Source organism: Arvicanthis niloticus, chromosome 22 (genome assembly GCF_011762505.2).
Source record: "Arvicanthis niloticus isolate mArvNil1 chromosome 22, mArvNil1.pat.X, whole genome shotgun sequence".
NCBI classification, from domain to species: domain Eukaryota; kingdom Metazoa; phylum Chordata; class Mammalia; order Rodentia; family Muridae; genus Arvicanthis; species Arvicanthis niloticus.
This window is the reverse complement of record NC_133429.1, coordinates 37,136,310-37,153,346: the sequence shown is the minus strand read 5'-3', so window position 1 is coordinate 37,153,346 and position 17,037 is coordinate 37,136,310. Positions and strand designations below refer to the sequence as shown.

At 42.8% G+C, this 17,037-nt stretch overlaps 1 long non-coding RNA gene across 1 annotated transcript; it reads left to right on the top strand.

Annotated features, from left to right (window-relative positions):
* On the top strand, positions 1-5,667 carry LOC143436196 (uncharacterized). The gene is made up of 2 exons (XR_013106372.1): positions 1-140; positions 5,581-5,667. It is a non-coding gene; the product is annotated as an uncharacterized LOC143436196 (long non-coding RNA).
* The last annotated feature ends 11,370 nt before the right edge of the window (positions 5,668-17,037 follow it).

Sequence of the window (17,037 nt, the reverse complement as noted above, 5' to 3'; positions counted from 1 at the left end):
AGGATCTGGAGACAGAATGAAGTTATTGATGCCCTTAGTCCTGAAACCATCAACTCAGCCAATTGCACGCACTGGCTTTCAACTTCAGGTATACTTCAGGAGCACCTGGAAATGATGCGGAAAACGTACTTACGTCTGAGGTACGGTTCTGGAACTGACTTTCAAAGCTCTTCACATGAGAGTAGTGTCCAGATGTTCAGACACTGTTGCCAGGGAGCCTTTGTAGACCAAGTCGGTCAGACAGCTCTGTGCTCTTCTTGTATGTGGCCTACTCGACACTTGAGTCTTTTTGGAGAACTCCGTATGTTCCTAGTCTAATGAGGTTGAGAGCCACTGAAGAAGAATATCCTTAGGCACTGCTGAAAGGACCTTCCGAAGGATGGGACTTTGTTTTTCACAGAATAGCTACTAGCCACGATGCTGTGCTCTCCAGATTATAGCTTGTGCACTATACATTATTGCATAGCGACATCACTTACCAGACCATTACCGTCAGTTTGCACAGCCCCATACATGGTGGTAACATACCTTTTCTTCTTCTCTGGATATTCCATCTTCATGATGTATTATGGACAAGAAGTCTTCGGACAGCCAGCTCTAAGTTTGGTATAATCACTTTATCATTAAGAGTTTAGGAAGATAAGGACCCGGAAAGATGCCTTAACAGGAATGTGCACTGCTCTTCCAGACGACCTGTGTTGAATTCCCAGCTTTCGAGTGGGAGGGCTCACCACTTCCTATAACTCTAGTTCCACAGGCACCTAATACCCCTGGTATCTCAGCCACCTGCACAACATACACATGTCCTCGCACAGACACATAGATAGATACAAACATACACACACACACACACAAATAAGTAGTAAAAAGTTAAAAATAAAAGCCCGGTCAGAAGTTCATTATTAAATATACTACAGGTTTCATTGTGAATTATGAATAACCCCATTCATTCTGACAACTGATTTTAATAATTAGATCTAAGGATATAAAGAACTTTAGATCAAATCAAACTTGAACAGGAATTCTGATGTCGCCGGGCGGTGGTGGCACACACCTTTAATCCCAGCACTTGGGAGGCAGAGACAGGAGGATTTCTGAGTTCGAGGCCAGCCTGGTCTACAGAGTGAGTTCCAGGACAGCCAGGGCTATACAGAGAAACCCTTTATCGGAAAAAAAAAAAAAAAAAAAAAAAAAAAAAAGGAATTCTGATGTCAGAGATTTTGAAAATAACGTTTACAAATATGGAATTATGGGTCAATGGTTTCTTAAATCTGCAGATACGTAATTTTCCTATTGTATCCATCCAACCTTCCTTCCTTGGCCTATGTCTTCCTATCCCCAGGCTGGCCTTGAACTCATTGTAGCTGAGGAAGACTGTGAGTTCCTCATACCCTGGTCTCTGCCTCCCAAGCAGTGCAGTTGTGAGCATGCACCACTCTGCCCGGCTCAACATCTTCTGTAATTAAATATTTAGTTCAGCCTATTGTTCCTCTTTGCTGAGTTGACGGTTGTATCACAGGAGGACTTCCCAGTAAGAGCATGGTAAGACTGAAGCCTGCCTGCTGTTATGAATGGGGAGGAAGCAGTGCATAGAACAAGGGCAGCTCAGCTCCTGCAGGAGCCCTCAAGGGTAGCATTGGACAAGGACAGCAGCTAGAACCATCCGGAAAGCAGTTGATCAGAACAGCAAGTCTTATTGTTCCCAGCCTTTCACATTTCTTTACATGGCACCTCACATGTTTGCTGCTTCTAGTAGCCATCTGTATAGGTAGGGTCCTGGCTAGAGAAATGGCAACCCCACCTCAGTTACATCCCAGTCTACTGATGTGAAAAGTGGTGAGAAATGAAGTGTTTGAAACTGTCCCGTGCCTGCAGTCTGAACAGCTGCTGCCTTCTTTCTGACTGTGCAGATTCTGGGGCCTGTTCATCTGTCTTCCTTATGACAACTCATGTCATCACCATGAGAATGAACTGTCCTAGCAACTACATCCCAGACAAAAAACAGCATGCCATAAAAACAAAACACAAAGTGCAGCTTCATCATCTTAACTGCTTACAGAGGATCTGTTACCTTAACTCCTACCGGGTCTCAGTATTTTAAAGATTCAAAGTAATTGTTGAATCAGTTTGACTGACCTGGAGGGTATATTCCAGGAGAGGGGTTAAAAATGCCAGTTGGCTACCTGGATTTCTGAGTACTGTAATGATCCCGACATTTCTCAATTGCATGAAACAATATTAATGAGTTTGAAACTAATGAGTCAGGTACATACATAGGAGGAGTGACAGACTGGCCAGGCAGGGTCCCTGCCCTGTTCCCCTTTCCAATGCAGAAGGGCCATTCTCTTCTGTTTGCCCTAGTTGCTCTCTTAAAATTTCATAAATGTGCACACTTCTTTTTAAGGATTTGTTTTGTTTTTAATTATGTACCTGTGTGTGTTTTTCTGTGCACATGAGCACAGATGGGAGATGAGGGCCCCTGAGTCCCTGGAGCTGAAGTTACAGGCATGAGAAGATGCCCTATGTGGAGTTATAGGCATAAGGAGATGCCCTACGTGACTGCTGGGAACTGAACTGAAGTCCTCTGGAACAATAGCAAATGCTCTTAATACTGAGTCATTTCTAGGCTCCCTGATGTAGTCTTTTAAATGCTCTTAAAATGTTGGTCTTAGAACTAAAAGACAAGGCATCATGGTGCACACCTTTAATATCAGCTTCCTGGAGGCAGAGGTATGTGGAACTCTTGAGTTGTAGGCCAGCCTGGTCTACATAGTGAGTGTCAGGCCAGCCAGGGCTACATGGTGAGACCCTGACTGAAACAAAACAAAACAAAATCCCCAAAAGATTGTTGTTTAAATGTCATATTGTTTTAGGGTTGTGTTCACACAGTGTGTGCAGAATATACGATTGGAATTTTACATTCAAAGACCTTGTTAGATGTCAGCATTTTCAATATATTGTCATGTAGTTCTGAAACCCAGAATTTTAAGGAAGCTCGTGTGCCCATTGCCCAGATATGTAGCTAAGACAGACATGTGCCGCTCACAAGTGAGCCTACTCTTTTCCCATGGGTTTATGCTGTCTTTCCTTTGATACACTGCTCACTGTGCCTGGATTCTTTCTTCCTCATTTCTTACCTTACAAAAATCACCCCAATGGCCCTGCTGTAGCTGAAGAGGCATCTTCAGATCCCCCATGTAGAATCACTGTCTCATACATTCTGTGCTTTAACTGCAGAAGTGCTGACACACTCGGTTTTCATCTCCCTGTGTCCTGATACAGATGCAGTGAGACCAGCTCTTTCAAGTTTTGACGGCTATGCCTAGCCACCATGGTGGACTGTCCCCTCAAACATTCACATGGTAGAAGGAGAGAACAAATTCTGGCAGGTTGTATTCTGACCTCAATGATGTTCACATATACAAACACACCAAACACACACACACACACACCACACACACAATGTAAAAACAATATTTTTAAGACTACAGAAACAACTAAATGACAGTATTCTCCTACCAGTTCTTGCCTTAAATGTAAATGATTAACATCTACAATCAAATGTTGACTTAATAGATTCTTTTTAAGTTATAATCATATATTTTTTCACAAGATGCTTGGTTTATCTAAGGATTCCCATGAGCTGAAAGTGAAAAAAATGGAAGTAGACAACCCATATAAAGGAATGGCTTTATCAGGCAAAAGAGAATTTAAGTGTGTATGTCTCTCTCTCTCTCTCTCTCTGTGTCTCTCTCTCTCTCTCTCTCTCTCTCTCTCTCTCTCTCTCTCTCTCTCTCTCTCTCTCTCTCTCTCTCTCTCTCTCTCTGTGTGTGTGTGTGTGTGTGCATCTGTGTGAACTCCCCAGAGAAAGCCAGAGAAAGGACAGCATGGACATGCAGTGATCAGGAGCGCTTCTGAATACAGGAAGCAAACAGTGACAGAACTGCAGGGAGAAACAGACAACACAGTAGCAGGTCTCACATCCACTTTTAATAAAATGGGAACTCAGAAAGAGGGTTGAACCGCCATGGAGTAGTGGAACCTAACAGCGGTACTGAGTACTCCAGTTCAACAAGAGAGGAATACACTTTTCTCTAATGCTTTACCAGGGAGAAACCAAGTCAAGTCACAAAATAAGTGTTGAAGGGTATACAAAGTTGAAATAGTACAAAGAATCTTTAGCAAGTACAGTGGGCTAAGTATGGGCCACAAAGAAAGGCAGAACTAGCTGGAGTTGTACATGGGGTAACACACCTTTAATCTCAGCACTTGGTTCACATAGAGAGATGCTGTCTCAAAAACACAAGGCTGGGAGTATATCAGCATGTAGAAACTAAGCAACACATCTTAAAGATAACTAATAGGATGAGGAGGTTAAAAAAAAAATTGGGGGCCTGGCAGTGGTGGCGCACACCTTTAATCCCAGCACTTGGGAGGCAGAGGCAGGCAGATTTCTGAGTTCAAGGCCAGCCTGGTCTACCGAGTAAGTTCCAGGACAGCCAAAGCTATACAGAGAAACCCTGTCTCGAAAATTTAAACAAACAAACAAACAAACATTGGGAAGTTTTGTCACAGACAGATGAAAATGGAAAATGGAAAGAATGTAACAAAATCTATGGAAGGCAACAAACGGAGCACTAAGGAACAGCTGTCAAATAGATACAAAATGCATACAAGTGGATACAGAACCAGACGCTACAAAATCACTGCCAATGACCTTTCTACAAAGTAGGAAAAGAAGAAAAGAAGCCTAAGAAATCAACAGAACAACTAGTCTTTGAGGATATCAGCAAAATTGACAAAGCCTCTACCAAAAAAAAAAAAAAAAAAAAAAAAGAGAGAGAGAGAAAATACAATGAAAGCCAACTAGTGATAAAGAAAGGGGTTGGAGAGATGGTCCAGTGGTTAAGGGTGAGCACTGCTCTTCCAGAGAACCCAAGTTCAATTTCCCCACACCTGAATTGGGTGGCCCACAGCCACGTGTAACTCCAGCTTCAAGGGATCTGACACCTTTGGCATCCCTGGGCACCACCCTCATGTGCACATATGGATACAAAAATAAAAGCTAAACTCAATAGCAGTAAATTAGATAAATAAATAAAAGACACTTGAAAGATTTCTAGGAGCATGCAACAGACCAAGATTGGAATTATGAAGTGGGAAATGTCAGCATTCGTAGTGAGAAGACTGAATCACTAGTCACAGCTCCTTCCCCCAACCCAAGACCATTTGGTTTCACTAAAGAAACCTATCAGATGCTTGCAGAAAAGTTGAACATGGAGTTTTCTCAAGCTCTATCAAATAAACAAACTAGTTGCAACTCTTCCAAGCTCGATTTCTAAGAACTTAATCATCCTAATAGCAAATAAGAAAGAGATGCTGGTTCAGGCAAGAATCTAAATCTTAGACTAGAACAAAGAAGTAGGCGTCAGGCATGAAAATGATTTTGGGCTAGGACAGGGAAGCAGGCTCAGATGTTTTGGTCATCCTGATAAGCTCTTAGAAACAATGATCATGGGACTTTGTTTATTGCCTTGCTTGTTCTTTGACTATTTGTGTTTATTGTCTTGCTTGTTCCAGTGACTACTTGCATCTATTGTATGGCTAGTTCTTCAACCTAGAACTGACCTTAAAATACTTGCATGTAATTAAAATGGTACAAAAGCAGATTGTGGCAAAAAAAATTGAAGAAGGAGGAGGAGGAGGAGGAGGAGGAGGAGGAGGAGGAGGAGGAGGAGGAGGAGGAGGAGGAAGAAGAAGAAGAAGAAGAAGAAGAAGAAGAAGAAGAAGAAGAAGAAGAAGAAGAAGAAGAAGAAGAAGAAGAAGAAGGTGGTGATGGTGATGGTGATGGTGATGGTGATGATGATGTCGGGGGAAACAACAACAAAGAAACCCCAAAAAGCTATGCATCCATATTCCTGATGAATGTTGATGCAAAACAAACAAAACAAAAAAAACCTCTAAATCATTAAAACAAAATCCAACAGTCCAGTAAGAGGACTAGTCAGCACAATCAAATGGAATTCCTCTTGGAATACCAGGGTAAGTTAATGGATGAAAATCTGTCAGCGCAGCACATCACCTTAATAATGAAAAGAAACACCCACAGGATTATCTCAATTGGCTTGCTTCAGAGAAAGCATTTACCACGTAAGCACTATGAGAATAGGACACTCAACAAATGGATTTAACCCAAGCCATCCTAACTAAACCTTTGCCTCCCCTGTGTTACTTCTTGGTCATGGTATTTACATCGCAACAGAAAACTTGCTGTATGCAGAAGTTACCTTTGGTTGTAGTGTTATTCAAGGAACGTTGTAAATCTAATTTTCTACAACAGTTCTGTGAATAACTGTTCAAGGTAGCTTAGCTTGATAAATAGATAGCTCAGTGGGCATAGGAGCTTGCCACCAAGCCTAATAACCTGAGTTTGATCCCTTGGACTCTGATCGTGGAAGGAGAGGAATAGTCCCTCGGTTGTCTTCTGACTGATACTCATGTACAGATACACACAAATGTAAATATATATAAATTATTAATAAATGCGCATTCATATTTAAAGAAGACAAGACTTGTGCTCATGGCTAAGAAGATTAAAGAGATACTCCAGTTACATTTGGGAGGTCAATGACATGGCTCAGCAGATACAGGTGCTAGGTACACGTGCGTAGTAACCTGGGTGTGAGTCCTGGAGTTAGTTAGCATAAAGGTGGAAGAGAACCAACACCACAAGCTGTTCTCTGACCTCACACAGGCAGTGGCAGACTTCTGTCTCTCTGTCTCTCTGTCTCTCTCTGTCTCACTCTCTTATGCACACACACTCGAACACAAACATGCACATACTCTCTTATATAATGTACACAGACTCATACAATAATAATGACATTTTAAAACTTTAAATCTCAATGACACTTTTTTTTAAAACCAAAACAGTAACATTATATGGAATCTCAATGGACTCCAAATAGTTAAAGCATGTTTTTTTGGTTTTTTTTTTTTTTTTTAATGATCAAACTCAAAGAACTTAGTGCTTCTTTGTTTTGGAACACATCACAGAGCTAAGTAATCAAAACAGCGTTGCTCTGGCACAAAGAGGCAAGCGAATCCGAGAACTGGATCAGAGAGGGCAGAGACAAACTCTCAATGTGTGATCACATGAAGCCTCCGGAAGGCTGCAGAGGATACACAAGATAGTCTCTTCAGCAAAGGGTGTTAGGGAAAATGGCCATTAGCACAGATAGCAACGAAATTGGACCCTAGACTCCCATCATTTACAAAAACTAAGAGAAGTGAAGTTCATAGTTTTAATGAAAATTAGATCTAGTTCCTTGAATAACACTACAACCAAAGGTAACTTCTGCATACAGCAAGTTTTCCTTCTGTTGCTATGTAAATACCATGACCAAGATGCAACACAGGAGAGAAAGGTTTATTTAGTTTAAACTTCAGATGGAAGCCAAGGTGGGAACAGGAAGCGGAAACTGAATCAGAGACTGTAGAGGGATGCTACTGTGTAGCAAAACCCTGTCTCACTTGTCTCAAAACAACTGAAATAGGATCTGGGGATGTAGTTAGGTGGGTAGAGTGCTTGCCTCATGTGTATGACATGCTGGAGTTGATCCAAGCACCCAATAAACCAGTCATAGTGTACATACCCGTAACCCCAATACAAGGGAGGCTGAACGAAAGGGAATCACATGTTCAAAGTCACCTTTGGCTGTTTAGCAAGTTTGAGGCCAACATGGACTATGTGAGACTCTGCTAATACTAGTTTCTGAAATAAAGTTCACAGAAACAGGGAACTGAAACATCAGATACCAGAGAGATGGAGAGATGGCTCAGTTGTTAAAATTACTTACTGTTCTTGCAGAGGACCCAGGTTCCATTCCCAACACCCACAAGGCAGCTCCCAACTGCCTGTAACTCCAGGTCCAGGGGATCTGACACTCTGGTCTGGTCTTTGTGGTATGCATACTTGCAGGTAAAACACTCACACACAAAATAAAAATAATATATTTTGGAGGGGCTGGAGTGGTTACAAGCACTGACTGATCTTCCAGAGGTCCTGAGTTCAATTCCCAGCAACCACATGGTACCTCACAACCATCTGTAATGGGAACTGATGCCTTCTTTTGGTGTGTCTGAAGACAACAGCAGTGTACTCACATACATAAAATAAATAAGTCTTTTAAAAAAAAAAACACCTTTTAAAAATGAAATGGTAGATACTGGTGGGGAGGAATTGTTTATTGGGTATAGACTTCAGATCCAAAAGAGGGCAAAAAGTACTGCAGACTTGCCCCTGGGAGTGTGAATATGCTCAACACTACCAAAATATAAACGGTAAATTTTATGTTTTTTTAACCAAAATTCAAGTTAGTAAACGAATCACTTAACGTGTCCCTTGCTATGGTCAAAGAAAGAAATATAACAATGGAAGAGCTGGTAAGATGCTGGCTTTGAAGAGGAAGGGGAGGTGGGGTGACTTCTAGAAGCTGGACACACAAATTCCTGTCTGTAGACCCTAGAAATGTACGTAAACAGCCACACTGACAGACTGATTTGAGGATTTTTTTTTTTTTTTTTGGCTTAAAGATCTGTAAAATACTCAATTTGTGTTGTTCTAAGCCACTTGAGTTTATGTTACTTTGTTACAGCAGCAACTGAAAGCTAGCTAATCCACCAAGCCTCATTTGAGAAACAGTGTCTTCCTAGACTACAATTTTAAACCCTAGGCCTGCCACGGCAGCTTTCTGGCCCTGTTTACTTAGCTTCTCTGTGGCCCAGGCTGTTCATCCGTAAACTAGGGCTACAAATAGCTTATCTCTTAAAAAACCAAATATGTTGATAGTGTCCTCTTTACTGTAAACCACCGGTAAGTTAGTATTTGATAGCATTTAACAGCTAAGTCTATGAAACCTCGAGATGCTTCTGTTCTTTTTATATTATTGTTGCTCTTGGAAAGGAAAATGACCCGGCCACTTGGGTCTTTGGTCGCCTCCTCCCCCTAGTGGTAGAGGTGGAAACACATCCTCAAGGGAGTATGATCTTTGGGAGAGACATGGACCATGGACGCACCCTCGTTCCATAGTAAGAACAAGGAGACTCAGAAGAACCAAGGCAGTGCAGTTTCAAAACCTTGCATCATCCTAGAATGGACATGCACCGATTAAGGACAGGTTTTAAATGCTAACCCAAGGCCCCTGCTCCCTTTACTCCTTGGCTTAGTAATCAGGGGAGTGCCATTCATTCTACAGCGGATGTAGGTCTTCTCATTTCTTCTGTCATTTACACTTTTCATTAATGCCTGAGTCCCCACCTCTTGTTTTATGAACCACAAGTCCAGTTAGCGTGGAGCATGTATATGTGCATGGGTAAGGGGCACTGGAACACGAGAATCCTGTCTGCGGCCACATCCTCATCAAAGAATGATTCATCCTTCCCTAGACACTAAGCCGTCTGGATGGCCCCATTTGAGCTATTTGTTTGTTCTGAGTTAACTCTCCAGCCCACTGCCTGGAGTAGCATTCCTACATTAATATCAGCAGACACCAATTAGACTCAGCATTCCAAGTCCAGCCTGGGCTCAGATGCGCATACACTAAGAGAAGGGTGTAAGGATGACAAGAAACACAGATACTACAGGTCTCAGAGGCGTGGCAAGCCTGGGCTTGGGAATGGCAACTACCTTTGTTTCCCCTCCTTGAATAGCCTGCCAGGTGAGATGTAATGTCAGCTTGGAGTGATGTGGAGTTTTCTCAGCTCAGCCACTCTCTAAAGAGAGGATGTTTTAAAAGACTCCATTTCTGCTTCTGTTCCTTGGCATTGGCTCCAGTATCCCAGTTACAAGAATTCCGGAATCTTTGCTGTACAGCCAGGTCTGAATAAGAACGTCGGTTCAGTTGCTTTGGTTTCCTTTTGGGTTTTGGTATGTATGTGGGCTGGCTGGGCACAGAACCATGATACATTGTCCTAGTCCCCAAACTGGCCTGGAGCCCTTCACCTTCCTGCCAGTGCTTCCCAGGTAGCTAAGACTGTCAGGATTTACCACCGTGCCACACCATGTCTACGTCTTTTTTTTTTTTTTCTTTTGTCTCGTCAGACTGGTTTTTTTTGTGTAGCATATCCTGGCAGTTTTCCATGTACCAGGCCACTGGGAACTTAGGTAGATAAATCTCTGTACTTTGTTTATCCGAGACATTAACTGTCCGAGTATTTGCTTTGTTGTTTATGTCAGAGGCTCTAATTTCCCTCCACAAGTCTGCTTCTATCTTCCCTACCACTTTGCATCTTCCTAAAGTAGGAACTGAAGACTAAAACCTAAAGATTGCAGGTCATTTAGCCATAGTCTTCTGTTGTTAGGTAGGTGCCTGGTGATCCGGTTACAAGCTATGAGAGAGGTATTCTGTGAGTCTATAATTAGGCCTCAGGCTTGGAGTGAAACTCAGTTGGGTATTTCCACACCGAAATGGCTAGAAGGTAGCTGAGCCTGGTAATTAACTCCCTTTCCCCTGGTCAGGCACAATTGGGTAAAACACCAAGTGCTTAGGCATTAGGAAAATATTTTCTTTCTCGAGAAAGCCTTACTGAGGAAAACAAAAGTTTTAGAGCCTGTTTCAAAAAGTCCCGTAGAGGGTCTTTTCTCTGACCTCACAGAGAGTACATGATACGGTTCATGGAGGTGAATTTTGGGGAAATGTAGGTGTTCCCTTAATCACGGCCCCCTCAGGAGGGTAATTCTACACTGAGCCTCTTCTAATGGAGCAGTTACAGTGGCTTCTGCCCAGAGTTTCTCCCTGAAAACTATAATTCTATCGTGTCTCTTTCCAGTTTTCTGGGCCGTAATTTGTCACATGACATCAGCTTTCTGACGACTCTAAAAAAAGACCCTTCAATTTAAACTTTGCTTTGTGTGGCTTGTGTTGGGGGTGGGTTTGCCTTTTTTGAGACAGGATCTCACGTAATTCGGTCTGATCTCAGACTACTCGTGTAGCACAAGATGACCTTGAACTCTGATCCAATTCCCAAACTCTGGGATTGCAGGCATGTGCCAGATGCCCAGATAAATTTTCAGTTTGCCTGGCTTTATCCTTGCTCCGAAGATGGAAGTGATGACTTCTAAGTCTCCTGTTAGACAGGGAGTAGTCACAGGGTGGTTTTAATGCTGATGCCACTTACCATTTATGAACATTGTGGTAGTGAGCCTCGGGGTTTGTGTGAGTCAGACTCTTAGTCTGGCGTAGGAATTCAGTGTGGAGGCGGCTGTATTTCTTTGGTGAGAAGCTGGGCATGTTCCAAACCGTAGTGTAACCTAGAGCAACGATGAGCAACCCTTCACGAAAGAGTTAACCCAAACCTCTACTTCCTCGGAACTGTTGCCACTTGAAAGCTAACTCAGTTCAGTTTCTAGTATCTTCTGCGCGCAGCCATTTCCTGTTACTAATAACAGAGTAACACAGAGGCTGAATTCTGAACAAAGGGAGTTTACTTGGCTCACGCTTCTATTTTGGATCAGGGTTCGTTGTCCTGGATCCGTCACATTTGCTGGCAGAGTCCTGAGGCAAGGAAGAGGCTGGTGTGGAAAGAGTCTGAGCATGCTGTGTATCTGTGTGCACATCTTTCTGTCTCTCCTCTCCTGTCTCTTCAGCCACCAAAATTCAACTGTTTTTCTCCATCTTCCTCACCTCCCAAAGGGCGATCTTTCTAAACAGTCTGGTAGGACTAAGTTTCCCAGTACCTCGCAATGGGGATTATAGTTTACCTGGTAAAATCCTGGGCAGCAAACCTTGACTACAGCTGAAGCTTCCAATTCCTAATGTCCATTTACATCACTAAGCAGGAAAGTCATTGGTCCCCCAATGATTGTGTTCAGCCTTTGCTTCTTTTACATATCTGTGTTACCCTTTTGATCTTATTTTATATCTATTGTAGCAAAGAATTTATTACTAGAAAGTTCACTGGGCTGGGAAATGGAAGAAGTTAGCTTAAGCTCCTTCTCACCCTATTAATTACCTGAATTAAGCGCGCAAAGCAGTCAGCTACCAGTTTCCTAATCCATAGCACAATAATCTAGACCGGATATCAAAAACTCTCTCTCTTTTTTTTTTTGTTTTTTTGTTTTTTTGGATTTTTGAGACAGGGTTTCTCTGTGTAGCCCTGGCTGTCCTGGAACTCACTCTGTAGACCAGGCTGGCCTCGAACTCAGAAATCCACCTGCCTCTGCCTCCCAAGTGCTGGGATTAAAGGCGTGCGCCACCACTGCCCGGCCATCAAAAACTCTTTTCAATGTTCAATACACACACACACACACACACACACACACACACACACATTTGTTTATTTGTTTGTTTGTTTGTTTTGTTTTTGAAACCATTTCACTATGTAGCCCAGGCTGGACTAGAACTCCCTCTGCCTCCCGAGTGCTGAGACTAAAGGTGTGTGCTATCATGCCCAGCTAAATTTCAATCTCTTAATCTCTAGTCAGAATTAATACTTAACAACTTTTATAATCTGGGTGTAGGACATATTGGACATAAGTCATTGAGGCAAGGAAAACGAAAAAAGCAGATGAAGTTTGTAAATTGCTAGGAGCTACCACACAATTGAATAACTACATGTGATAGAAACCTGGGGTGGGTTATGATGGTTTGAAAGAGAATGCCCCTTTCATAGGCTCCAGGATTTAATGTCCTGCCCCCAGTTGGTGGTGCTGTTGAGAGGGGGTTAGGAGACACGGCCTTTGGAGGAAGTGTGTCACTGAAAGTGGGCTCTGAGATGCTCTCTTTGCTTTGTGTTTTGGCTCAAGGTGTGAATCAGCTCCTGAAGCAATGCTTCCTGCTCCGTGCCATGACAGACTCTGAGCCCTCAGGAACCCAAAGCCAAATAAACTCTTTATCCCATGAGTTGCTTTGATCATGGGGCCTGATCTTATTTGAAAGTTATGAATGTTCTGAGAGTGGGTAGGCAATAGCCAAGTGAGGGCTTGGGAATAGAGAGAAAGGCTGCTGAAAAACCCTGAAGCCAAGATCCCTGTCCTATTGGGGGAGCAGAGAGCCTATGGCGCAGAAGAGAAGGTTGGACACAGAGATCAGAGTCCCAGGAGGCAAAGACCAGATCCCCAATGAGCCTTACCTGACTATCAGGACTTCCAGGTCTATCTCAGAGCTACAGGAATTTACAGGAAGCTTTTTATCAATTTCCTGGAACCTGAGATGTAGCTCCCCTCTGAAGTATTCTCTTTATTATCTGTTCTGCAGAAGAGCACGCCTGAGGAGGTCAAAGGGCAGTGACTAATGTAGCACTAGACCAACCTGCAGAGTTGTGATCAGGCTGGGGCTGAAGCAATCGCCTTCACGACTGCCAAGGGAGTTTTGAGCTCTTCACTGCCTGTTCTTCCCATGGAGAGGTTTGATCTCACTGATCAAATATAAGGGGTGTGGTGTGTGTGTGTGTGTGTGTGTGTGTGTGTGTGTGTACAGATTCAGATGAGCTTCTGTGGTGGAGTTGAGAGGAAAGCTAAACTCAAGGTGTAACAGATATCAATCCACTATGTAGACTTCCGTTTTTAAGACGGAATTTTAAGAAGCAAATTCCATTCGTAGGAAGTGTTTTGAGGGCCTCCCAGACATATCTAATTACTCTGCAAACCTACAAGGATCCTTGGGATGGTAGGAAACTGGTAGGAGAATTTGACCGTTTGCTCAAGGTCACATCTCTATGGAACAGAAGAGCTGGTATTTGAACTCTGGGGAATCAGGCTCACCCTCCTCACACGCTTCAGTGGAAACCCTCTGCTTGTGCGGTCAGGAGGGAAGTAACAATCTTCCCACTGTGCCCACTGCCAACACAATGGTTAAAAAAACAAAACAACTTATTGCACTGTCCCTGGCCTTCAAAAAAAAAAAAAAAAACACACCTGAATCCCAATTTTAAAAAAAAGAAAAGAAAGAGAAGAGAAGAAAAGATCCCAATAACTGAAGATAGTCTGTATATTAAGAGCAGAAAAAAAAAAAGCATTATAAACAACATAACCCTTCCCCAATAGGAATAACTTGAAGATCTTCAGTTAAATTTTTATTAAAACTCAAGTTCTGTAAAGACAAATTGCTTGCTGGAAAAAATGTAAAAGACAATCGTCAGCTAAAGGCGGTGATGGCCAAATTGACATTCATCATTGTTGTGGCTTCAGAACTTTCCAGAACAGCCTGGGTTTTTTTTTTTTTTCCTCCTTCTTCTGAAAACATGATGTCCCTCAAAATGTTACTCAGTGAGTCATGCTTGTCAGAAATGTGTACCGCAGAACTGGCTTCCTTTCAGCGTTCCCCAGGGGTAGCCCAGCTGGGATACACAGAAGCGAGACTGCCTGCCCCAGGGCAGCTTTTCGGAGCCACAGGAAACCATTTCACAGTATTTCCTAGGTTTTCCTCTCCAGCTGTCTATCCTGTAAGCCGTAAATTTGTTTCTTATAACTTGCCACGTTAATGTGTTCTCTCACCAGACTAAGGTCATGGATAAAATGCAGCCAAGGGTGCCGTACTCAGAGGTTTTCTGAGTGCTGTTTGAAGAAGGGGTTACGTAGTTATGATCTTTGTTATCTGTAGCCAGTGGGAGTCCCGCTTTGGATTAGTTATTAGTGAATCTGCTTCATAAAGCTGGTTCAAAGAACGGGATTTAATCTGACAGAACCCTGGTACACAGGTGAAGCAGGAAGGCAGGCTTATTGCAGGGTGGAGACATCAGGAATATTTGATGGGGACAAAAGAGAGGTAAGTGGACCATAGTTAACACGCTCATGACCTTTGCAGATTCGTGTCTTCTGCTTACACAGACCGGAGCAACAAGAGTGAAATGTGGAACGAGGTGTACAGTCTTCTCTTTGTTGGGAATGTGCACGGGGCTACTCCCTAGCCAGGGTAGAGAGCTCAAGAAGGGGCCATTCAAGCGGAACCTACGGCATAGATGAAGAAAGAGAGATGCTCACGTGGTACCTGGGCATCTAAGAGGAAAGCAGAGGTATAATGTGAGCCTGCACAGAAAGAAAGGCTTAAGATCTAAGGACAGATATAGAGGACAATACCAGGAAAGAGCCCGCCATTCTCAGCATCTCTGGGAGAATTTAGGAGAAAGGGCAGGATATTTTGCTGTCTTGAAAGGAGTGGCGCAATTAAGAATAGGACCATTATCTCCAAATTCCCATAGCACACTGCACTTCTGTCACGATAAACGAAGAAAAAGTAAGCCAATGGTTTTTGGAAGTATGATGACCCATAATACTTATGAGGTTTACCAGTCTGGGAAGAGGAGGGGTTAGGGGCGTGGCTAGGAGAAATTGGGACTGCTGGGGGTAGTTAGGAGTATGCTTGGGGAGTGGCTGGGAGTTTGGGAGGTTTGGAGTTATTTTGAGTTATTTTTGAGTTGTTTCTGGTGCTGTTGACACACTGAGTGTGTCACAGGTGCCGATCTTTTGACGTCTCTGTGGTAACATTTTACCGTCCGTTTGTTTTGTGTTGTTTCCCTAAATTTGTGTGTATGTTAGATTATTTTATTTGCTGTGTGTGCATGATTTTTTTGTTTTGTTTTTGTTGTTGGGTTTTTTTGTTTGTTTGTTTGTTTTTTGGTTTTTTTTTTGTTTTGCATGTACATGGTGCATACCTGGTGCCTGTGGGTATTAGAAGAAAGTGTCCGGTCCCCTAGAACTAGTGGTTCAAATGGTTTCGAGCCACCATACAGACGCTGGGAATCCAATTCCTCTGCAAGAACAACAAATGCTCTACCACTGAGCTCTCCCCCACCCTAAACTTACTTCAGTTTTTATTGCTTGCATGTGTGGCAGGAGTTGTGGGGTGGGAGAGGAAGAGGAGAGAGTCACACACTGCAGTATGTTTCCAGAGTCAGTTCTCTGTCCATTGTGGGTTCCAGGGACTGAATTCAGGGCACTGGGCTTTTGTAGCTAGTGTTTTTACACACTGAGCCATCTCTCCAGTTTCCTGGTTCTGATCTTTTAAAAGGCTTTTCATTTATTTTTAGGTCTGTGTGTCTGTACCCGAGCTGGGGAGGGGAGGGGAGGATCAAAGACGACCTGCAGAAATTGTTCTCTACTTCCCCTGTGTGAATCCTGGGGAATTCAGGTTAGTGATGACCAACTAAGGACATCAGGCTTGGTGGCAAGTACCTTCACCTCCTGAGCCATCTTACTGTCCACAGAATAAATATTCTTTTTGGAAAAAATCAATATTGTTAAAGCCAGGCGGTGGTGGTTCGTATCTTTCATCCCAGCACTTGGGAGGCAGAGGCAGGAGAGTCTCTGTGAGTTCAAAGCCATAGTGACTTCTGGGACAACCTAGGCTACACAGAAAACCCGCATCTCAAAAACCAAAACAAAACCACCACTAACAAATCAATATTTATATAATAAATCAATAATCAATATTATTTAGGTTTTTTTTTTTAGTATAGAATAGAGTTTATTGAGGGCATGGAGAGGGGAGCCAGGAGGGTAGTAGAGGCAGAGGCAGAGAGAGAGAGAGAAAGAGAGAGAGAGAGAGAGAGAGAGAGAGAGAGAGAGAGGATTATTTAGTTTTTAAAACTTCTATTTCTTTATTTTCAACCTTTTTGTGATTGTTTTGTTCTTCATTAGAGACAGGGGTTTCACTATGTATTTCTGGCTGGCCTGGAATTGAATATGTAGAATAGACATTACTCAAACTTACTGAGATATGCCTGCCTGCCTCTGCCTCCTGATTCCTGGAGTTGACTGTTTTTATTATTATTACATTTATTTGGTTGGAGTGGGGGGAGGGGTGCACGAATGATCTCACTGTGACCAAACCAGCTCAGTCAGTCAACAGAGTCTCCAGGGAGGGAGTGAGGATTGAAAAAAAAAAGACAATGAGACAACACTATAACATGACTCCAGCCAGTGCTGAGGCTGAGGCTGAATCGGGTTTAGTTTTTTCCAGTCTGCTTTTGTATTATTCTAGGTACATATACAAAGAATATGATCAGTCCTAAGGCATAAACAAAACAGTCAAGGAAAAA